The following is a 24,860-nucleotide window of genomic DNA, read 5'->3' as shown; positions in this document are numbered from 1 at the left end:
CCCTTGTCACCTTCATGCCTCTCTCCCTGTCTCCTGTCTTTACCTTCCTAGTCATCCTTTCTATGCCCTTTAAAACAGATAAAAATAATGATTGAGATTACTGTGATTGTTGCCCTGAAATCCACTTGCTGTCTAAAGGGTTGACACTGGGCCCAGAGATCCCGGGAGGCCTATTGCAGAGGGGTAGGTCTAGGTGGGGATCAGGCTGGTCCAAGAACAGCTGGACTTGAAGGATGCTGCAGGTTAAAGGACTTAAATCTTAAGCTCGGAAAGGAGGAATTCTGTCAATATTCTGCTTTTAATTTGTATTTTTTCCTGTGCTATTATTTTTGAGCTGTAAATTTCTCCTTCTGTCTACACATCTATTTATACCCACACATCCTCCAAGCAAACTGTTACTTCCACACTCTTGCAAAATGGCTATCTTGCAGAGTTCTAAAATGCTATGCATGTGGAAGGGGTGCAGAATTCGACACGTGAGTCTTTGTGTTAAACAAAGAGATGTGCTGTTTGCATGTGTTAGTCTTGTACCCTCAAAAATGGAATTAATACTTTAATATTTTCCCTTTCATCAATTTTTACAATATGTGAAATGTGATTAGGCAGTATTTTAATGTACTTGAGAAGAAAAATAGCAGGAGAAATGGAAAAGACTTAGCTAATGACTCTTCAGCTAGTCACTCATGCAATCCAAGACAACTCTTGAGAAAATCAGATCATTCATGGGTTGTAGGGCCATGATGGTGAGTGGACTGCTCCTTTCCTTGCTCCACTGACCATATATCCCTGAACTCTGAAGGTGTCTAAATGCAGGAATCATGTTGGGATAAAGATCTCCAAAAATATGTAGCAGAATCATTAGCATCATTATTTTTCCTAAAAGTATTACCACCCCCCGAACACACACACACTTTTTTTTCTGGCATTTTAAAACAACAATTTTTTGATAATCCAAAATACCAAAGGGATGTGGGGAAATGGTGAAAGATCTTTGTCGCTCAACATGACAGTAGATGATAGTTCTTCATTGTCCAGAAAGGATAGATGTAATCCAAATTCACTATCCCCCTTCCCTGGGTTTCATTCTTTTGAGTTTTACTGCTGAAATGCTACTTTGTAACCATGGTGTAATCAGAGTGAGAGGGTGGGATCCCACTTTGAACCATGTTCTCACCACGTCTACAAATAGCTGAGGTTATCTGGCGTGTGCTCACCTTAGAGACACCTGAGCTCATTCTCCATCTGCTTCCACTCCAAGTAGGAGGATGAACTCTTAATTTGACTTCAAAATAGAAAAGACGTATGGGTGAGAAAGGCAGCTCCATGTGCAATGCTTTCATACATACAAATGGACAAGGAGAGGAGGGCACTGATGGGGCACAGGGCCCCTTTTGCATCCCCAGTGCCACAATACCAGTACTCTACACCCAGTAGGTCGTTTGGAATGTTTGTTTGTTGGTGATGGGGTTGATAAGGATGCTGTTTGACAGGATCTCAGCTACCTCATTTCTCTTGAATGCCAGTGGATGAAGCCAGGTTCCAGACTATCATTAGTTGTCCCCAAGACTAGGCGAGGTGGAAAGGGGAGGGAGTTGAGGAAGAGAGGAAAAAGTGGGTGGGGAAGCTATAAAGGGAAGGGAGAGGTAATCCAATTGGAAAGGGCTTGTTAAGATTCAAGGAGGAATCACCACAGGTGGTCTGTGTCTTTTCACCATCCAAAGCCATTTTGGAGACCCTGATGAGGAAGCAGGTGTTCCCCATCCTCGCGGGCAGTCTCTGTGAGGCTGTGACTCAGTGGTGCTCTGAGCCATCTCAGGGGCATTGTTCTCGCCCCCTTTTTTCCCCTCACAGCACAGAGCTGACTGGGTTCTATTTTGTCTTTTCTCCTTCTGCCACCCCCCTTACAGTGTGGGTGACATGGGAAAGAAAGGTGGCTGCTGGTGGGAGGAAGAGCAAATTTAATTTCAATCGAGGAGCCTCCTTGATGTGCAATTAAGAAAAATAATAATAATGGGAAATGAAGACTTCCCAGGACACAGTTAAGGACATTAGGTGGGTGATTTCAAGAGAAGCAGAACAACATGGTTATCTTCTATGTCTGTTTCAGGTGTGGCAGAGCATGGCGGATCTGTGAACACAGAGTGATGTGGCAGTTTAGAGTTAGGTGTTACATGTAATTTTTCCTCTCCCATTGGTTCCATCCCTAGGAAGCCTGTCTGTCTGAAGATCCTTGCTTTGCTAACGTATATATGCATTTTTTGCCAGGGATGGACGCAGGCAGAGAGAATCAATAAGAAGGCAAAATGACAGGAAAGGAGGGGAAAGAGAAAAAATCCTCTATTCAATACTTTGCGCACCAAGTGCTTTTCTTTAAGTCTGATTGAGAAGAGCGACTTCCTCTGGAGAAGGGATGAACAGCAGGAACCTTGATTTTGTGTTCTTGGTTTATCTCCAGAAAGATAGCTTTGGAATCTTGACCGTCTTCCTTGACCTTCATGTACATGCACCCAGCCTTGTGTGGGGAGAGGCAGGGGGTACCTGGGAGGTGGGCAAATGGACTGAAATTGGCTGGTGGAATGAGGCATGTTTGGGAGAAACAGGACTGAGCTGATCCATTCCTTGGCCACAGTATTACCTTGTAAAATATTCTTTCAGTTTCCCATGAATACAATAAACCCTGGCGACAGGATTTTTTTTTCTATATTCTTGTTTAAGAATCTGAAAATGAAGGTGACATATATACTACTAACAGGTTAAGGTAAAAAAAATTGTTAATATTTATGGGCTATAAATAATATTGAGGGACTATAAAAGGAGACAGGTAAAAGGACAAATTGTATGGGAAGAAATCATAATCCCAAATCAGCATGCAGAAGCTAGGGAAGAGAAAAAAGCCAGGGTTGGACTTCCCATTCTAAAGGTGGGAAAACTATTCTTCCAAAGGATAGTCTTGTGTATTTAATATTGAGGACTGGGGCCGACAAAAGCACTCATCTTGTGTATTTTGTTGGAGTCAAAAGTGGCTGAGCTGGAAAAACGAAGCTCCTCCTCTTCCTCAGTGCCATTCTATCCCATCCTTAGGAATTCTAGAAATTTCTTCCTTTCAGTAAACTACATTTTCAGTCACTGCTCCTGTGCACATGACTGGATACCAGTATTGTCTCTCACTGTAAATAAATATAGATCAAAAAGTTACTGGTCTAATGAATTGTTTGCATTTATTAAAGTGCATCTCCTCTTTGCAACCACAAGAAGAAGTCTCCAGGGACAGTAGATTAGTGGTTGAATTGATATTATCTTCCAGAAGGAGGTCAAAGCTGGAACAGAATGTAGTCAGGATGAAAGAGCAGGCAGAGCTCAGAGAAGGTGGGTTTCTGAGGTTCACCTGCGGCTGTTAATGGTGCCTGTGGCCATTACACAGAATCCATTGTGCTGTGAACCTTTTGGGGGATTGTGAACCCAGCAAGGTGTGTTTATGAACCTTTGGTTGTTTTCTTGATGTTCTCCACCTTATTTTTGGTCTTTTCACTTCTTAGCACTTTCAGCAGAGGTTGGCAGAGAAGGGACCTCATGCACGTCTACGTTGTCCCCTTGCTGAAACTCTCCATGGCTGCCACAGGCTGTGGAATTACCTTCCTTTCTGGTCTTCACCAACATGTGCTCATGCGTCTTAGTTTATCCTGATTTTGTTTATACGCCCTGTTTCCCTAAGAATTTTGTGAACTCCTCAAGGGCAGGGAGAGATGTTTTATTCATCTTAGAATCATTTGTACTTAGCGTAGTGACTAGCACATAATAGATTCTCAGAAAATGTTAAATAAATGAACGGAGAAAGGAAGTGAGATATTAATTAGTTGACGATGCTACCTGTTTGTTCTTTTGGGTTTAGGAAGGGTTAAAGTTATGCTGTTAGATGAGATCAAGAATATCAGAGCTATGTGACACTTTAGAAATCATCTACTCTGAACTTCTCATTTAATAAAGAAACTGAGATCCAGGGACATTAAGTGATTTTCCTAAGGTTGTATAACTTCTTAGTGCCAGTGCTTTGTACACCATGCCATTGATTAGAGTGAAATGCAGAGTTATCTGTGGATTTTAAATATCTACATCAGTGCTTCTCTGATTTTTATCATATATTGAAATCATCTGGAGATTTTGTGAAAATGCATATTCTAATTCAGTAAACCTGGCCTGGGGCTCCATATTTTGCATTTCTATCGAGCTATCAGTTGACACCAGAGTTGCTGGACCATGCATCACAGGTCTACACCATCCCTGCTTTTAATTATAGACCATGGTTAGTGGCCTTGGCACCAGACCATTGGCAGTTCTGCTTGTATTCTACTTTTGGGATTCCAGCACTTCTTTTTGTTTTGTTTTTTAAATCAGAAAGAAACCTGTATATTTAAGTTCACCCATCTCCTCTCTTCTTTCACTCTTTCACCTATGCACATCTTTTGCCTGCTCTCTCTTCATTCTGTGCTCTCTTATTCTGGTCCTTCTCATAACTGATTCCTCTCTTTCTTCTTTTTCTTCTTATGTCCTCCTGCTTTTTAGTTGATCTTTTTATTAATGTCTCAGTCTTTTTTACACTATTCTATTCTTTTAACTTCATTTATTTTCATGTCTTTTGCTTTGCTCAGTTATTCAACAAGATTTGTTAAGAACATTGTGCTATGAAAAAGAATTAGCTCTGTCTGTACCTTCCAGTAGCCCAGGATCTAGTGGTGTGGACATGTATAAAGAGATAATCATATATTTAGGTAAGGTCTATAAAGGAGAGAAACCTGGGAGAGTGAGGAGGGCTTCATGGAGGGGTCGACATTTAAATTATGTCTTGAGGAAAAAATAGGAGATTTGTAGGATACGGAAAGACAGGTCATTTCAGGAGAACAGAAAGCATATGAAGAGGAAAGTTAGTGTAAAACTCAAGCCTCCCGCTCTTCCTTGCATCCCTTAACTCAAGGAAAAGAACAACACAGGAATTTGCTGCTGCTTTGATTAGGAATTTCAGATTACAAATGACAAGGCTAGAGAGTAAAGCCAGGGTCTTCTTAAAAGAAAGAAGAGGCTCTAATTTCTGCTTTCGTGATTCTATAGTTAGTGAAATCCTAACCTTGTTTATTAGACTTGCCTCTAGAATGAGCAAATGATACAGTTTTCATCTTAGACCACTGGATTGCAGCTAACTGTATTGATGGCCATTACAAGGAAAGGGACAGCTGTTAGTTGGTTTGTGTCCAAAGAGAAACCTGGATCCTAGCCCAGGCCAAGCTACTCAGAATGAAGGACCAGCCTAGCCCATGTGTTTTTGGAGTAGGAAGGTAAAAAGTTGCCATGCCCTTCAGACACCAGCTGCTTTCTGTAATGGCAAAGGGGAGTGATGGATGAAGAGGGATCCCATTATTCCTAGGGGATTCACAAAATGCTCTTTGGTAGTCTATTTGGAGTGGCTTGATATTTTCGAGGTTTTTACTCCTGGGGATGTCCAGGTGTGGAGATGTTGGGGAGACACCTTCAGTCACCTCTTGATTAAACTATAGCATTGGTGCCTAAGGGAAGATGGACTTGAAATGGATGATTCCCTAAATTTATTTTGTATCTTTTTCTGCTGCTTATCCAAACATTTATCTAAACTTTCACCATTCTTTGTATGGTGTGGTTTGTATTTGTTTCATTAGCAGAAGAAACCTAAGCTCAGCCTGATGACTTTTTAAAGATCCATTACATATAAAGAGAGTACCCTGGATCTGAAGACATGTGGGTGAGTAAATGCCCACCATTGACTGACCTAAGAGTCATGCATTCCAAGGGGACTTGAGAGGCAGAGCAGGGGAGGCACAGTGATAAGGCTGTGCCCAGGGTCCCTGAGAAGGCGGTGGAGGGGAAGCAGGGCCAGCTCTCTGGGAATGGCAGACCTGGAAGGAGAGGGAAGCGACGGGCTTTGGCCCTCCTTGGAGCCCAGCTTGATGGGGAGCGGAAAGCCTGTAGTAGAGGAGCTTCCTAGATTAAGACAATTAAGGTTTCAATGAATTAACCCTCTGAACTGCTTACTCAACTCACCAATGGCAAACTATGCCGTCCACATGCCATCCTCTGTGTCTTTCCTCACTGCCTCACTCAGACGGAAAATTTCTTTCTTTAAAAAGAAATGTCAAGCTTAAAGTTCCCATTAATCTTTATATAGACCCACTCAGGGCTTCAACTGGATAGAATTTCTTAGGAAATCAGATCTTGTTTCTTTTTAAGAGAGGGAACTTAAAAACAGTGGCTGAATAAAAGCACTACGTGGTTACAGGAAGGGAGAAGAGAGTCTTAGAAGAAGCCTGAAGCTCAGGTGAAGACACTCATTCTTTCTCCCATAGCTAATTGTACTCTGTGAAAATGGTAGACATTCTTAACTAATCCTCCCACCTTCTAGGGGCCGTAGTCTGGTCACTCAGATGCCACAGCAGTTTGTATCTTTGGATTCAAGATTAGTGTATTGGGTATGTATCCAAATCCACACACACCCCAAGCACCTGTGCATATTAGACTTGTGTGTGGATGGATATGTTTGTGCAGTGACTTACCTACTAAATATAGTGGGCCCCAAAATCATAAATGCATTAAATATGTGCAATTTAGGGACAATAATGCCTGTGGTCTGTGTGCGTGGTGCAGGATAATAAAGCAATAATGCTGACAGTCTGGATTATTGGAGGTTACCTGCCCTCCTTGACAACCACCCTTTAAAAACTGCGAAAATAGTCCTAAGGTTGGCCACGTGGCCTAAAACCACATAATGTGGTCAGCCACGTCCACTGACCCTCACTTCCGTACTTTCCTCTCCCCTGCCCTGCCCCCATGAGCCCCCTTGGAATGCATGGCCCTAAGTCAGCCAGTGGTGTGCATTTGCTCATCCACATAGCATCAGAGTCCGGAGTTCTCTCTTTATATGTAATGGGTCTTTAAAAATGTTACATTTTTCCAAGCTGTCCAGTAGCTGCCTACATGATAATGAAAGAGGTGGTGGTCTTAGGAGTCAGAAGCTTATGTTTAATTCTGCTTGTGTTGCTTTATTTTGTGACCATGTACAAACGGTTGACTCTGGACCTCAATTTTCTAATTTCCATAAAGTGACAGTAGTCTGAAGCAGTGATTTTGAACTCCACTTCAATAACAGAATCATCCACAGAACTTAAACAAAAACAAATACAAAAAACTAGACAAGAATAACAAAGAAAAGAATGATGCCCATGCTCAGACCCTACCCCAAAGAGTTAAATTGAAATCTCTCATGGAGAGATTCAGGCAATGGTCATTTTAAAAACTTCCCTGGAGGATTCTAATGCGCAGAAATATTTGAGAACGACTGGGCAAGATGATTGACCAGGCACCTGTTAGCTCTAAACATTATGTTATACTAGCATTTTAACATGAAGGTAAGACCTTGTCACTGTTAAACTGTTCTACGATTAGTAGATGGTCCCTGGGTCAGAAGTTAAAGAAAAAAATGCTGTTGGGATATGATGGTACTTAGTCTGCAGATTGCACACAAGGGATGGAACTGGTGTTTGAATTAAGGGAAGCTCTCTCAACACTAACACTGGCCTGGTGTTGAAAGTTAGGAAACTTAGGGAGAATGTTTTCCTGACACCCTTAAAACAGGTGTGGCTGCAAAATAGGGCGAGCGGTTCTTGGTTTTGCAAACATCCTCTGTTCCACTTAGTCTTTATTGAGGGTGCCCCATTTCTTGTTTCGGAGAGAAAACCTCATTTCAGTCCTTTGTAACAGTGTAAATGTAGGAAAACTATTAATAAATGGGGCTGGCTAAGCAGACCCTGATTGACTGGTAAGGGGTGTGAATGGTGCAATTATCTGAGTGCTAGTTGGAATTCACTAGCCCTGTTGCCCTCCCTCTGAGTGCCTGAAGTGGAATATTAAAGGCACGCAGAGGAGGAAGAGGGTAGGAGGCATCAAGATGTCGTTCTTCTCTGACTGTAACTTTAATCACTGATTATTAGGCTGGCTGGGTTAATAGTTTTCTCACATCCTTCCTTTTTGGCTTCCTCCCTTCTCCGTTTTAAAATAAATGTGAACCTAAATGTACAGAGGCAAGAAAAAAGCCGAGATTTATGAATCTGTGTCTTTAAAAAGACAAACTATAAAAGAGTAAACACACTACTTCTCTTTTAGACAGCTGCTAATAGCCATTGAAGATAAAAGAGAAAGAGTATGAGTGTGGTTTGGACTCAGTGGTGTTTGGTGGGCTGTGTGGTGGTGTGAGGCCTAAATATTTAGGAGAAAACTAAGACGCATACTCCTTGATTTGAATTTTCAAATATCTGCTGGCTGGCCCCACATAGGCAAAACATACAAATTATGGAGCTACCGCAGCCTTTACCCTGGAGTTTGTTACCATGCAGATCAGTTTCACCGGTGAGCTCTGTGGAGCCACAATTGCTATCTTTGTGATTCGTGGTTCTTCCTCTTATCACCTTATTAGAGGCTCCAGAATTGTTTCTGAGCTCAAAGGGGAATGGAGAATATTTCAGTTTTTATTTGATTTTGTTTACATCTGTTATCCTGGCTTTGCCTTCAGTTCACATACGAAGAAGGACTGCGGAAGAAATTCTACCCTGGCCAAATATAGGTGCTCAGATTTGAAAGATCTTTCCTGAGTACGAGAATGCTACCCTTTGGATTTTTGAGGAAAGAAATACTGGATGTGTGTGTGTGTGTTTAGAGCCTGCATGTGGAAGAGAAATCACTTTTGTTTAAAAGTGATCAAATTTGTTACAGTGATCAAATTTATTAATTTTTTATTTTCCTGTGAGGACAAGATTTATGTCTTTGTCATTTTATGTCCTCAGTGGTTAGCAGAGTGCACTCTGCACATGGTCAGTGCTCAGAAAATGTTGGTTGTTGGTAAAGATGATGATGGAAATGAATGTGCATTGAAGATAAAGCTGATATGTTTATATCTTTTATGTTTCCATTTCCTTGCCATCCAAGCACCTCTTAATGCTTTGGGTGAGATTTCCTAGAGTTGAATAGATGAAAGTATCTTTAGTGCCAGCTTTAGGCTGATGAAGTGAAAATATACTCATTCCTTTGTGCCTCAGTTCTTTGAGCTTCCTTTCACATTGTGTTTGATATGGACATTTCTTCAAAAAGCTCTCTCTCATCACTAATTATGCTGTTGCCCCTCCTTTCAAGTTCCATGTAAATACTGTTCATTCCTCAAGGCTCATCTCAAAGGCAGGCTACACCATGAAGTCTTGCTTGATTTCCCCAACTAGAAGTGAACTCTCCCTTGAGAGGCCGAGGCAGGTGGATCAAGAGGTCAGGAGTTCAAGACCAGCCTGGCCAAGATGGTGAAACCCTGTCTCTACTAAAAATACAAAAATTAGCCGGGTGCCGTGGCAGGTGCCTGTAATCCCAGCTACTTGGGAGGCTGAGGCAGGAGAATTGATTGAACCTGGGAGGCGGAGGTTGCACTGAGTCAAGATTGCACCACTGCACTCCAGCCTGGACTGTCTGGAGTAAATGAGATCATGGTTACCTTCTCAACCTCTCCTTTTTATTATGTACCCATTGACAGAGTTGCTTTGCTTTCAACATGAAATTCAAGTTTGACACTGAAACTCATAAATGATCTTTCAGTAGCCATTGCAGGCAATCCAGTTTATTGATAAGTCTGCATTTATGCAACTGAGACAGAGATTAGGAAAAGGAATGAGAAGGTCCTGGAATTATGTAATCAGAATTTGTGTATCATTCAAAGATAAGAAGTGGAATGAAAATGCCAAGAATTATTGCTGTCAGTCTAAATATAGTTATTTATAAGGAATTGCCTTGCCTTTGCTTGAGACAAAATTTGTATTCTAGATTATGCCCATTACATTCTAGATTATGTTAATACACATTATTTCACTTAATCCTCACCACAAGGCTGACATTATTTCTGTTTCTCAGATAAACTGAGTGAGAATTAGAGAGTTGAACGTTACACAGCTATAAGGAGCAAGCCAGGATTCCAACTTGCATCTTCCGATTCTAACCCCTGACTCTTTAAATTAGAGTTGCTTCCATGTTAAAAAAGATAAAGGTTTATGTTGCATGTAGTGGAACTCATAAACAGCATGTACTTGGAAACTTCAGCTAAAGTGATTTTCTTCTAGATCCCTTCTCTTGGGGCTTTGCTGTTGGTAAAAGGCAAAGTTGTTTAAAACTGGAAAAATGGATCCCTACAAAATAGCTGATTTCTGGACCTTAATTTAATTCAGTGAAGATGAAGGATGAGAAACTCATGGTACTGGCCATGAGCATCTCATTCATTTCACATATGGCTAAGGCCTGGGCATCATCATCTTAACCTACTCCTACTATTCTGTAAGTATATTTCATCTCTGAACTTGAAAACTCTGGTTCCTCTAAGAGGGAAAGAACAATCCACTTCTCTCTGATCATGTAATCTTGGACATTTTGAATATTCTCCATTTTCTTGTTTTCTATTTTTTTCTCAAACCCATTTGTAAACTACTCCTTTGAATAGAGACTGATGGTTAAGTGCAAGAGAATGGCAGTCGTAAGTACTGCTTTGTGCTTGGATTTTACTATTAACAGGGGTCATCATTGTTAAAGAGGAAATTCCAAAAAGGATATGAGTGAGCTAGTTTTGTTTCAAATGTCTATATCAACAATTAACTCGGAGGGCAGTTTTATAGAAAACAAATGTAAAATACAAAGGTTAAATTCCCCATATCTTTTTTTTTTCTATTATGAAAGAGGATATATATTGGTGCCACATGGAGTGCCTTAGCTTTACCACATGCATATTTTAAAAAGGTTTTTCAGTAATTTGAAGCAAGGTGGAATTGAGGAGAGAGGCACCGGTCTTTGGCCCTGTTGACCAGATCCCATCTCAGCCCCACCCTGGCCAGCACTGTGTGATTCAGGCAAGCTATACGACCTTGCTGAACGCACTTCCTCATGTGTAAAATGAGGTCTTTAGGGGAGCCAGTTATGTTGACCCCCCTAAAGATGTCATTTTGTGGATCGAATGAGGAAATGTAAAAAATCTCCTCAACCATAATTGTAATATACATATGTGCAGTATGAAATAATAATTAATAACTGCATCCTGCTCCAAATAGCCAGTTTTCAATGTATTATGTGGCCTTGAATTCAATATATCCACTCTCAGTGAACAAGAAAATGGAAAATATTTAATGGGCAAGACATGCCGTGAGTGGTGAGGTACGCAGCATTCTGAATGCAGAGTGGCACCTAGGCATTGTGACCTGCGGTTTTTAATCTTTGGTCTATGTCTCCTTCCCAGCTTCTCTTTCACAGTATTTTATTGAGAAAACTAGATAAATACTTGTCAGAAAGGAGAGCAAAACTAATCTTTCTAGCTTTATGTGTGAAACTGTTTTTTCCAGGCTTATCTTTTATCTTTACATGATCCAAGAAGCGAAGAGATGGAGATGGTGACACAGGCAGGGGCAAGGGATACTGTGAAAGGCTGATTTACACTCCAGGCCTTTGCTCATGCCTCTTGCTCTGACTGCAGTGCCCTCCCCACCTCCCCTCGTGCCTGCAAGTTTCAGCTCAGGGATCCTCAGCTCCAGGTCTTCCTGTTGCCCACAGACTGGAATCACTGTCTTCTTCCTGCTCCCTTAGCCCACCCTGGGATGTGAAAGGACTGCTGTCATGTCTCTATCCATCCCACCTCCTGATGTGAATTTCTCAAGGGGAGAAACAGCATCCATCCTCATGTCCCAGTGTGTGCCCAACAGAATGCTGGCACACCATAGATGTTTAGTAGATGGCTGCTACTTTGTTGTGAGCACCTACCGGTTCTGTGCTTAGTGCTTTCCATGAATTGACCAATTTAACCCTTTCAAACACCCATAGAGGTATGTAAGTTTATCTGCATTTCACAGACGAGGATACCAAGACATGAAGACGTTAAAAACTTTCTTTGCTTAAATGGCACAACCAGGATTTGAACCGGGTGCTTTGGCTCAAGTTCACACTCTTAAACTCTGCTCTAAGCTTTGTAGTAAATGTTTATGGTTGACTTGATGCTCAGAGACTTAAAGGAAACATACTGCATGTCTGGTTCTACATAATGAAGAGAGTGGAGAAAGAGAAGGGTGCACAGCAGGATTCGAAAGGTGGTTAGGACCTGGACTTCTGTGAATGATTTGTGGACCTCTTTCTTCTGATGTACTCATTAGCTATAGGACACAATCAGGACAGTCTTCCAGAAATGCACAGGAGTGTAATTAATGTAATTGTTGAGTTATGCAGAGGGTGAAATGGGTTCTATTTTCAGCACTTGTACTTCCTCAGCTCCTTTGCTGTCATCTTTGGGTTTTTTACATTTTCCCCGCCACTGTCTTCTCCACCTTTCTTTCTGCAGTGTAACATGGCAGAGGCAGAAAACAGTGGTTTTTCTCCTGAGCAAGAACTCAGGAGTCGTACTGCCTGGGTTTATGTTCTGACCCTTGTTCATGTATTGGGCAAATGTCTTTATTTCTCTGTGCTATCAGATTCCTTATCCATCAAATGGAGTATTAATAATTCTGGGTTTTTAGAGTTGTTATGAGAATCAGGTGAGTTATTTCACTTTGAACAATATTTGTCACAGAGTAGCCATTGCAGAAATATTAACTACTGTGACTTACCCTGTTCCCAACCTACTAGATATCCAATCAGAGCTAGTTTGGGTGGTGCAGTGTGACGCTTAGTTGTCCCATGTAGAGGGCCAGCAGTCATTTCTGAATTAGAAGCTTCCAGATCAAGACTGACTTCTTTGAGTATCTCATCAGATTACACCTGGCAAGAAAAGACAATCTGGCCACGAGGTGCCATGTTTCTAGAATATTTAGAGAACATGAATTTTTAGTGCAAAAATGCAGAAGATACAAATGGAAACCAATTAATGGAGGATTTACAGGTTCAAGTGAGCCTAGGACAAAGTCACTACGAACTGATCACACATGAAAAACTGTAAGGAAAATTAAACAAGCCAAAATTTGAGAAAGAAAAGGAAGGTTTTCAATGAAGGAAGGCAACAGAGGTAAAGACAAACCAAATTGGATGCAATAACATCAACCACTTACATTTCTAAAGCTTGATAGTGTGTCAATAGTTTTCTCATATATGTTGTCTTCCTCATACATTATTTGGTCTTCCCAAGAACTCACCAAGAGGAATTCTGGGCATGAACTATTTTCCCTATTTTAAAGGTGAGGAAATTGAGGTACAAAGTACTCTAGTGATATAAAGTGCTCTAGTGATTGCCCAAAATTATGCAGTCAAGAGGAAGAAAAAGCTAGAATTCAAGCCCAGCTTTTCTGAATCTCGTGTCTGGGGCTCTTTCTCCTCTGCAGGTGCCTTGAGATAGTTTAGGAGAGCAGCTTGCTCTCCTAGATGAGAAAGTCTGGAGGAAGCCTGCTCGGATAAACAAAGGGCTTATTCTAAAAAGAAAGCCACTTTAGTGGGCAGGTAGGCATCTTCAGAAATGGTAAAGGTTGTGAAATCTGAGAAGAAAGATTGACATATCATGCAAAAGATTTAAGACTTTAGGAGCAAGGGAATTATTACCATTTTACCTCTCTATCTTTCCAAAATTTCCACAATAAAGCGTGTCATTTTTATATTTAGAAAAGATGATTAGGAAATAGAAAATGAAAAACTTTAGCTATATGAGGAATTAAAGGGAAAGCAGTAAAAGCCATCTTCATAAGAACAAGAAGCATATCTCTAATTTCTTAGAAATATAAATGGGAACTATTTACTCACATACAATCACACACATACGTGTGTGTGTGTGTGTATGTGTGTATATATATATATATGGTGTATAATCTGGATTCTAGCATGAGTTAGGGAACACAAGACCAATATAAAATTGGAGAGGATTTTAAAACATTAATTAAGGAGAATATGATGAATAACCCCAGGTCTTCATGACAGATTCTAAAATGTCTTTAACAAAGAAGTGGCCAGTACAGGGCCAAAGGCTGCCATTTGGGAAAAACACAGAGGACTGGAAAGATCTCTGAGAGCCAGCGAATAACCTTCTCTGAAAAAAGAGATGATGGCTAGAAATTACAAACTCATAAGCACAAATACTGGGTTGCAAAAATATCGAACCTGTCAGTTACCTTAAAGAGACCAGGGCTAGGAACCCTCAAAATGACTTTTTAAAGAACAAATCGTATTAGATCTGGGGCTCTGTGAGAATTTCAGGCTTGGCAGGCTGCAGGAAACTGATATACGTAATTAAGGAAAAGTAAGAAAAGTTTGCGATCTGGCTTATCCTGAGATTCTACTTTCTAAACAGGGAAAATGGGGTGGGTTAAATAGATGGCACTCAAAATGGAGTGACGGCAGTGGCTGCCAGCTAGGGCAATGCCAAAGATGCTATGTGGTTCTCACCTGCGGGGGCTTGGACCCAACCTGTATTAACATTCTCAACAAAGGTGGGAACAGTTAAGTACTGTGCCGGCTTCTCAGGTCTGAACAAAGAAGGCTGAGCTCCTGTCTGAGGAATGAGGTGTTCTGCGAGTAAGCTTTGCGCCGCTGCTGACACAAACAGCCTGGCTTACAGCCTGTGAAGTCCGTGATGCCCTCCTTGACCCCCAAATCCACTTCATCTTTGCTGCCTTCCCACTTCTACCCTGACCTTTATTCCACGCATTTAAGTTGCAATTCCTAAAATGAATGTTCTGGATCCTCCTCCCTGAAAAATCAACTTTTGTGCCAATGCCTCAATTTCCACACGAAGGATTGTTAGGGCACTTAGGGTCCCTGAAGCCTATCTATGAATGGCAGGTTAAGAGCCCTTGCTCTGGACCATGTGTCCAGGGTACACCTGGGCATATATTCCTCTAGTTACTTGTCTCTAGAAGGTAAAGACTTTGGAGAACAGCTTTTCCTTGCAATCCTGACTTTTTTGTCTTTCAAGATTAACCCGCTGCATGGATTCATTTATAGGACGTTTATGAAGGTTTGTGGCCAAGGGCAGGGCCTCTTTGCTATGGAATCAAATGTAATGCCTATCCTCCAAGAGCTCACACAAACCAGGAGCTGAGATTTGGGCAAAAATGTCTAGAAAGGAAGGCAGAATTGATGGTGTCTTTAAGGTAGTAGAAATCAAGTAATGTAGGAGCCCGGCTATCTGGCCCAGACACGGGTGAGCCAACGTGGCCACCCAGGGATGGGGGACGCAAGTACTTAGGAAGGGATGAATATGATTCAGGTATTGGAATAGAGGAATACTAGCTTTCTTTATAATTCTCTGCTATGTTAGCCACCTCCCAGTCTGCCCTAATGGACTCTGACTCTTGTCTAAGACCCTGAGAACAAATTCTAGCCACAGCCAGAGATTAAGTCTCCATTGGGACCCCAGGGTGAAGATTTCTTTAAATTTCTCGTAAGGTTCTCCTCCCCTCTCAAAGTTGATTTTCAGTGGATTGTCTCTTTACTTTTCCCACCATGGGAGATTTGTCTCTTTTTTCTCCTGGGTACCAAGCTGTGCCTTACAAGGACAGCTGAGTCCTGGCACCCTCAAGATTCTGGGCTGGTACTGCTGTGGCTTTTACACCAATGCAAGTCTAGGTCTTGAATAGTCAACATCCAGAAGTAAAGATGGGAGCCCCAATACCACTCCCCAGCGAGGCAGCCTGTGGGAGTCAAAAGCTGGGTTTTTGATGTCAAAGGGACTTGAGTTCAGAATCCTGGAATTGCCACCGAGTGACTTTGGGTAAGGCATTTCAACTTTTGACTGCCAGCTTTTCCTCTGCTGTAAAATGCAGGTTATGTGAAGGTTAGATGAGGTGAAGTGTGTAAAGCACCTGGAACTGAGCTCCCTGTCTCTCTTGTCCATATCCTGTGAGTAACACTGCCGATTTCTCAGTAGGGTAGGAAAAAGCAAAAGGGATGGTCCTTGCTGGCCTTCTCCATCTTCTTTTATTTTTCTTACATAAATGCCTACCCCAGCCTGTGCCTCAACGATCCTCCACTACAGCTGTCGTGCCGAGGAGAATTGCAGAAGCTGGGTGCGTTCATTTCTGCTGATGAGGGAGATGGAGTAAAGTGTATGAAACTCAGTTCCTAGGACCGCCTCAGGAAATTGGGAGTGTTACAGAATAAGCCCAGAAATTAGGTGCGTCCAAGGGGGCGATCCGGGGAGATCTGAGGGCTGGGAGCCTTGGGTTATTAGAGAGAATGGCAGGAGCAAGGGAAGAGGGAAATTTTAAAAAAAGAGAGGGTGACACCGATGAAAGGAAGAGGACAGTGCCATAGCCAGGACCTGAACTTCCATCAGCTTCTCTGCTATTTCTCCACCTGTGTGTTAAGGAGGAAAAAACTAGGGAGGGAGAGAAAAAAGGAAGAGGAAGGATGAGAAAAACAGGGTAGAAGGAAGAGGTGGCGGATGAGTGGGATGAAAGGAGGTCTGCCTTCTCTGATGGCAGGGGGAGACGGGTGCAGACAGAGGGTCTGGCTAACTGCATTCCCCAGGGAGGGACAGTGCCTATCACCCTTCCTCCTTCTTTGCCTAGTGGATGACGAGGTGGCAGCAATTTTGGCACGCTTCTGTGGGAGAATCAGAAAGTGACAGTTGCTCTGCCCCCCTGGGAAGTTCTGTCTGGACTCCAGGGAGTTTTTGTGACCTCTTCGTGGAGGTCAGCCAGCCCGCCCGCCTGCCAGCCTCCAAGGCTTGCTTGGGTGTTACGGTCACTATGATAATCCAATCCTCTGCCAGGCAGATATTTGCTTGGTGTACATCTCTTTGTCTCACTCCTGCCTGTAAATGGTGGCAAACAGACATTTTGGGAAGGAATTAAGCATTATGAGTTCACAGAATGTCAAGCATTCAAGTGGCACATATAAATCACTTTTGAATTGTTGCTGGTTTTAGGTTACTTGAAGTATGGTGCCTACTCATAGCATAGGCAATTCAGGGTTAATTTTATACAAAACGAATGCAATTTGCTAAAATCTGAATTGAATAACTGCAGGCTGGTGGAAATATTGATCTTTGTGAAGCCCTTCTGTTTCCATGGGAGAAGGGATGGTATATATTTAAGGTATTGGGTCTTGATCTCCCTTTGGTATTGGAATCAGGGTTGGGCATGAGGTAGGTGTGGAGACAAGAAGAGCGTGAGCCTCCATCTGCTCCTGCCTGGTTTCTCGGTGCAGTTGGGTTCAAGCCCAGATGCAGCTGGAGGAAGAAGCAGCTGCCAAGCAAAGCCGTGCTCCCTGCCGCTCACTGTGTGGAAGAGCCAGCTCTGTGCACGTGTGTGTGCGTGTGTGTGTGTGTGTGCGCGTGTGTGTGCGCGTGTGTGTGTATGAGAGAGAGAGAATTTGAGAATATGAATGAAAAACCATTTTTCTTCATAGGGTATAAGAACTTTAGGGTATGTTCATAAGGGCAGTGATTCTGATTTCTGTTTTAGGGGCCAGCATATATGAAATGCTGCCCAGGTGGTTCTAATGTACAGCCAAGTCTGAGAATTGCTCTTCCCACCACCTCTCTCACACCCGTTCTTTTGTCTCATGTGTGCCTGAGCCGTGCTGCCTGCAACCTCCACTCTAAGGGAGGAAGATAGCCTCTGACTTCTTGGGACTCCAGCCATTCTTGTCTGCCATTTCACTGGACCTGTGTTTCTAGAAGATGTGGTGGGTTGATTAAATAAATGCTCTTAACCCTCTAATTTTATGCACACAGCTCCTCATGCTGTGGAAATAACTGCTCTTAGATTTTTCATTGTAAGTGGATTGCCCAGATTGCCCAGAGGGAAAGAACTTTGTCTAATTTTAATAAAACAAGTGTTTATTTAGTTATTCAGTTAAAATGGTCAACATTTTTGCACTTTGTTACATTTTCTCCTACATATTTCAAAATATACACTAAATTAACTTTTTTAATACGTTGGATTCATGGATTCTTGCACATTTCCATTGCAGATCAACCACTTACCGGCAAAAACGTGCCCTCCAATTCTTCCACATTGTATCTTTGTCTAGGTGTCCAGCAGCATTGCTTCCCTATGGTGTCTCTCTCACCCCCTCCCACAAGATCTGGATCCTCCCTCCTTGTGGCTTCAGGCTTTGCTTCCTCCACTTCACTTACATCACTGACCTTACCTCTCAGTGTGGAATCCTCTAATGCTTCCTTCTCCTGGCCTTAGAATTCCTTGTTGCTTCCCTTCCTTCCCTCTCCTGCCACTCTGTTTCCTCAAACTGGAATTCAGCTTCTCCAGTACTGACTCACCCACTTGCAGGCATATCTGCTTTTAGTGTTCTGTCACTCCCACTACTAAGGGCAGATAAAAAGAAAGTCCTCAGAATCCTTTCTTCCAGAGTCCATCATCACGAATGACGGCGTGACCAGCCTTTGCTCACAGGCTCCCAACCCACTCTTAAAACATGGGCTCTCGGAGCATTCTCTCCTCCATCATCCTGATCTCAGTTGATGGTGTCATCATACTTTGCTGAGAAATCGTCACTCTTGGATGTAAATGTCCATAATCATTCTCTTTCCAGTATAAACACTCATGTGTACCTTTTGTTTGCTGGATGCTTCGAGGGGACTTTGTTTTGTCCTTTACAGCGACAACTGCCTTTGTCCTGACCCAATCTGTCTCTTCATTATGGACTTTGCTGTCACACAATACATCTTGTCTTTCCTGACATGAGGAAGTTCTGTCTTCTCTGCTTCTTCACTGCTGCTTTCAGTGTGGTCACCCTAAAACCTTTATTGATCCAAAACAAAATTCATTGTCTTCCCCCAGCCCCTCTCTCTGGGATCCCTGTTTCTTAAGTAGTTTGAGCCTTCTTTTAGTGCCATAGGCCTGATGCTTTGGGGTCTCCTGCATGCCCCCAGCAGCCTCTCCCCAGAGGCTTGTTCTGGGGAGAGCAAGGATTCTATGGAGAATCCTTGGATTCCACCCCATGGATTCTATGGAGTCTGTCTTCAAAGTGCTTTTGCATATGAATCCTCTTTCCACAAAAAGGCAGTAGAGCCTTTTGGTAAGAAACATGGGTCTTGGAGCCAAACTGCCTGAAGCTGCCACTTTTTAATGGTGGAAACTTTGAAAAATTACATCACTTCCGAGTCTTGGTTTCCTTATTCGGGAATAATGGAGAATAATAGTAAAACAGTGCTTAAAAATATTGTTTTGAGAATTAAATACATTAATACCTATAAAGGACTTAGAATAGTGCCTGGTATGTTATAAATGTCTAATAAATATCAATATTACCTCTAACCCATGGCTCTCTAGTGGGGGCTGTTTTTCCTCTCAAAGGACATTTGCCAATGTCTGGAGACAGTTTTCGTGGTCATGACTGGGGAGCAGGGGCAGAGGCCTGGGATGCTGCTCAGAATCCTAGGATGCATGAGACAGTCCTTGAAAATGAAGGATGAGGCATCACCAAATGTCAGCATTGCTGAGGCTGAAAAGCTCTGCCCCACTTATGCCACCATTTTCTCGGAGCTCAATCAAGTGTCCATTCTGTTTTTTCTTCTCAGTCCTCCACTCCCTTGAAGGCTCATTTTCTCACATGGTTTCAGTTACAAACTGGTTTTGATCGTTCTGCAATCTACGGTTCCAGCATCCTGAATAATAATATCTCCAGTGGTGGATAGAAATCTCTCCTGGCATGTTCTCCCAATATTGCAATATTGGAAAACGGTGACGATCAAAAGAAAAAAGGAAAGAAACCCACTGTTCCTCTCCGTTCTCTCTTCATTCAATCAGCATCTCTTCGCCAACACATTTCTATGGCTGCCAGTGGCACACTGTCCTGGCACCAGTTTCCACTGCCCCCCTCTCCAAAATCCCCCACTTCCACTCCACGCCAATGTCAGCTGGTCCTCCCTCTGCATGGTTTCCTTGGATCCTCATTTTCCATTTCCATGGCTACTGCTTAGTGCAGGACTCTAGCTGGCATCCCCTGCCTGGACCTCGCCCCCTCTCCTCCACCCTCCACACAGCTGCTGGAATTGTCTTCATTAAACACTGTTTTCCTCTACTCATGAATCCACGGTGGCTCTCCATTACTGCTTATTAGCAAAAGGAAATTCCCCAGGAAGCCCTCTGCAGCCTGACCTCCCTCTCCCTGCGGGCCCCACCCCGGCGGCTGCCTGCCTTGTGTTACTCCCTCCCAGTCTCTGGGCGTTCACCTATCTGAACTCCTCCCTGTCTGTCTCTACACCTTAGAGTGTTATAATTCCCCTTCCTGGAAAGCCTCCTTCTCTCCTTTTGCCAAACTGTGTCTGTCACCTCCTTTAAAATCTGGCTCAATTTTGAACTCCCCTAAGAAACTTTCCTGAATAACCCACCAGATTCTCCGTGTCCTGTTACTCAGTCTCTCATTTTGGTCACAATTATTTATTAGATTTGGCCTACATTAGTTTACACTTGCTGATATGTATGAAGAATCCCTTAGTATTTTTAGAGAATATCCAAAAGTGTTTCTTTCATTTCCCCTCCCTGTTTTTTTTCTTTTAAGCTAATTCCCACGGTCCAAATCAAGTGCTCTGGATAGAGCAGGACTTTAATAAATGACATCTCTATAACGTCTTTTTTCCCCATCTCTCGAAGCCAAGGAGGGACTTCAAGGGTGTGTTTCATGGGTGACTTTAAAATAACCTTCTCGTCTTTTTGTGGTTGTGTTGGTAGTGGGTGGGAGGAAGAGGAGGAGGATGAGTAGTAGGAGAAGGAGAGAGAGGACAAGGAGAACACGGAGGAGGAAGCAAATCTGGGCTTGCCAAACACAGGCAACAAAATGCCTCCACCAGAGGTTGCCCACGGGAGGAGAGATGTGGTATAAGAAAAATGCACAGTGCCACGTCCTGGGCATCTGCTAATGAGAGCCTCCCTAGGAATAAAGGAGAGAGAAACATACTGTGTACCAACCTTTGGGGGTAACACCCAGCTTTTGTTTAGCATTTGGCAGCATGCTGGATGCTTTTAAGTATATTTTAAATCTATGACCTCATTTGGCAAATGAGATAGATGATGTTGTTCCATTATGCAGCTGAGGAAGTGAAGGCTAGGACAGCTCATGTGACTTGCCCCTGGGCGTCAGGACTGTGCTGGCGTGTGGACTCAGGTCTTGTGAATTCCGGGGTCCCATGCTCCCCATTGAACCCTGTTACCTCATTTTTCTCTGTAGGGTAAAGCTCCAGGGATCACCTGTCACTCCAGTGCCCTTATTTCTACAGATTGTGTTGCCATTATTAGCCCATTATTAGTAAAACTCAGCCTAGTCTTAATCCTAATTAGTGCTCTTTTCACTTTATCACAAACACTACATTTTATTTCTAATCTAAGGTGCAAATAGACCTCTTCCCAAGAGCCTTGAGACCAGTGCTGTACAATAAAACTTTCTACCGTGATGGAAATGTTCTCTAACTTTGCTGTCCAATGTGATAGCCACTAGCCACCTGTGACTAGTGAAAATGGGGAATTTCAGTTAATTTAAGTGCCAATAGTCATGTGCGGCCAGTGGTTTCCTCCTTGGACATGTCAGCTCCAGATTCATTAGGTTCTTATATTTCTCAGAGTTAGTAATTTGCCCAATCTGGGTTTTCACATCTCCCTTCCCTTTTCACCCTCTGGGAGGTTACAGTAAACCACGAAGATTCAGAATGTGGGAGCTCACCCAAGACGGGCCTCCGCAGAGCCTGCATCGTCATCAAGGGAGGCAAGAGAGATGAGGGAACCGACTGCTGTGCTGGGGAGTCGGCACTGGGTGGGAGGCATTTGTGGAGGAGAAACCGCCAGCTCCCAGGTGGGTCTCTTCCCTCCTAGCAGCCTTATAGGAGCTCAGCACTCATTCCTGTGTGGTTCTCACCTCTTCCCACAGGAGACAGGCCATGGGAGGAAGCTGAACTGCTTCTCAGAGGTTGGTGTGGAGGGAGCTCTGATGTGTTACAGCATTAGCCTTCTCCATCTGGCCCAGTGGAAGGTTATCAATGAGTTGAAGATGAGTTTATTGGGTACTTCTGTCTTTAATTTCCACTGAGAGATACCTCAGTAGTGCTTTATGGTTGAAGTCTCTCTTTGCAGTCCTCTCTCTCTGTGTCTCATGCTTGTGTGTGTACCCATACAGACGTATATGGTATGCACACCAAATGCCCTAAGTACCTTTCTTCCCATATCCTGCATTACATCAAAAATACTAGTTACTATATTTACTGAGGCTGACCTCCCAGGAGAGGCTCCCAATGGCAGACTTGTTGCAGGCGAGCCGAGTCCAGTGGAAGCATCAGAAAATGACCGATCCCCAAGAGAACAGCTAATGGAAGCAATAGGTTGATGGTATGGCACCGTGTGGCCTGACCCTGTCTTTGCTGGTTTCTTTCTCTTTTCTTGTTCACTATTCTGCTCCACTCGAATTTTAATCTAATTTATTTTTTATGCCTATAAGAAAATAACCTGAACTCTCTTTAACCTGTGGGACATACGGTATTGGACAAATTGAGTCTGTTTATACACAGAAATTAAGGGTAGAGGACGAAAAAGAACTTTCCTTATAAATTCAGAGTCTTTAATTGCGGCCCTAGAGGGAGGATCTGAACTCTGATTCTCCAAGTCTAGAGAAATCGTGGAAGAAGTTAACCTCGGAGTTAACTGTTTGAGGGCCATGGATGCTATTCATCCACGTAAAAATGTTCCCTCGTGCTCTCCATTGCAGTGTATGTTTACAGCGAAATGGAAGTTTGGTTCTGTGGCTCAAGGGCTTACTGGTGACTCCCAGAAGACCCTCCAGGTATGCTCGTGATGATGTGGCTCGTTGCTGGGCAGACAGATGTGAGCCCACACAGGGCACCCAGAGTCCATACGGAACGAACAGTTGGAGGAAACGACTCGGAGAAAAAGGCGCTTGTTTTCACACAGAGGCTTTTAGAACAGAATGAGGGGAGGGGCATTCAGGGCAGCTGTGACACCGAGAAAGCGTTATTGCCCTGATAAGAGATTTCTGCAAAATTTTCTCTGAGGAATGTAGATTTTAAGAACATAACTCGGATTGCCATGAGTTGTCATTTAAATCAGAGATCTAATCACATCTGCCTCCTCGGAAGCCTTTAATGGCTCATTATTGCGTGCAGAATGAAGTCCTTGTTTTCCTCCGCAGTGTGCCTGGGCGTCCGTGGTTCGTCTCTGACGGCCTTTGTCGCCTCCTGCCCACTGTGTTGCTTCCTCCTCTTTCTGCTCCAGCTCATTCGTGCACTTAGTGCATGCCCTTGACACACTTCCTTGGCTTTGCTCAGGCCGTTCCTGCCTTCAGTCAGACATATCCCCTGCTCCATCCCAGCACTGTCAAAGTTCTGCAAGTAAGTTCTTCAAGGTGTCGCTGCAACCTCACCTCCTCTAAGAAGCCTTCCCATTTCCTTCAAACAGGGGATGCATTTTTCTCTCCTGCATTCTTACGTATCACTCTGTATTCTCAATGGCCCTTGTCACCCTTGTCTTGTTTGCAAGTTATTAATATACGTGTCTGGTGCCACCATGCAGCTGGGGCCCCCTGGAGAGCCAGGCTGTATCTTCCTGATCTTCACACTGCACGTAGTCTAGAGAAGTGCATTGCATACAGCAGGCACATCAAATGGGATGGTTCTTTGTTTCTTAATTGAAGCCACTGGCTGCTTATCTTTATCTCTTCATTTGCCTTTTATACTTGTTTTGTAGTTTCAAAGTGTTGTATGCCATATATAGGCCCAAAGGTGGAATTGAGTTAAGTGAAGAAGCCAGCTCCAGTGTACATGATGAATTCTGCTCATTTCATCTCAAAATTATTTGGATGCATAACTAATTTTAGCTAAGTAGAATAAGGACATTTTGCTTCAGTTAGAACCGGTTCAGCTGTTTCTTGCTCCTTGAAATCATCGAAGTAAAGTTTTGAATTTGAATGCCTCACAGGTTCTACCCTGTTAAAATAGAGCCAACATAATGATTTAGGCAAGATTCTATGTCTGCTGCAGACGTGCGGTGAGTCTTCTGTCCTTTCTGTTAATCTTTCAGCATCTTTGATATTACCTTAAGGTTTTGGTTTTGAATTCGCATTTTCCCAATAGCACTTACGGTGTTTCCAAATAGTACTTAGGTTTATTTACAGGTCAGATCCTGCTACAAGAAATAGTGTGAAAATCTCTCTGCTAACAAAGAATGCTAGGTCTAAATAAATATGTAACCCATTTGTCTCAAATAATATCTAATCAAATAGAATATTTGGCCTTAAAATATATGGTCACATTTGTTTATAGTTTATTATAATATTTTATTTACTTCAAATATCTTAAAAGATGTTTTGTTAAATCCATGATCACTTTTGTCAAATCTTCTTCTGGAATAGAAAAGAGACAAAAGATGGGTACATTGGGTGAAGGCTCATTTATATGCCTAAAAAAGAGCAACCACATGACTTTGGCCCTCTTTCTATCAGCTCTATATGAAAGCATTTCTCTAAAGTGGAAGCTATTCCCTGTGATGGTATAATTGGAGGGCTCAGTTGCACAATTTTTCTTCCCTTTTGTGACAAATTATGTTCCTTTTGTGTCATAAGATTTTTTTTTGTCCCTTCAAAGAAGAAAAAGTTGTTTTTTTTTTTTGAGACAGAGTCTCACTCTGTCACCCATGCTGGAGTATAGTGGCAAGATCTCGGCTCACTGCAACCTCCACCTCCCAGGTTCAAGTGATTCTTCTGCTGCAGCCTCCACAGTAGCTGGGATTACAGGCATGCACCATCACACCCAGGTAATTTTTTATATGTTTGGTAGAGATGGTGTTTCACCATGTTGGCCACCTCCAGGTATGCTCGTGATGATGTGGCTCGTTGCT

At 42.8% G+C, this 24,860-nt stretch overlaps 1 protein-coding gene across 1 annotated transcript in view; it reads left to right on the top strand.

The window, feature by feature from the left end:
- Positions 1-24,860, top strand: part of LOC105547297 (glutamate receptor ionotropic, NMDA 2B-like) — a gene marked incomplete at its 3' end in the record, with an annotated part of 238,908 nt that overhangs the window by 484 nt on the left and 213,564 nt on the right. The window lies entirely within an intron of this gene.

The sequence above is a fragment of the Mandrillus leucophaeus genome, unplaced genomic scaffold (assembly GCF_000951045.1).
Source record: "Mandrillus leucophaeus isolate KB7577 unplaced genomic scaffold, Mleu.le_1.0 Scaffold383, whole genome shotgun sequence".
NCBI classification, from domain to species: Eukaryota; Metazoa; Chordata; class Mammalia; order Primates; family Cercopithecidae; genus Mandrillus; species Mandrillus leucophaeus.
Note: the sequence above shows the minus strand (reverse complement) of the source record. Positions and strands in the feature narration are given on the sequence as shown.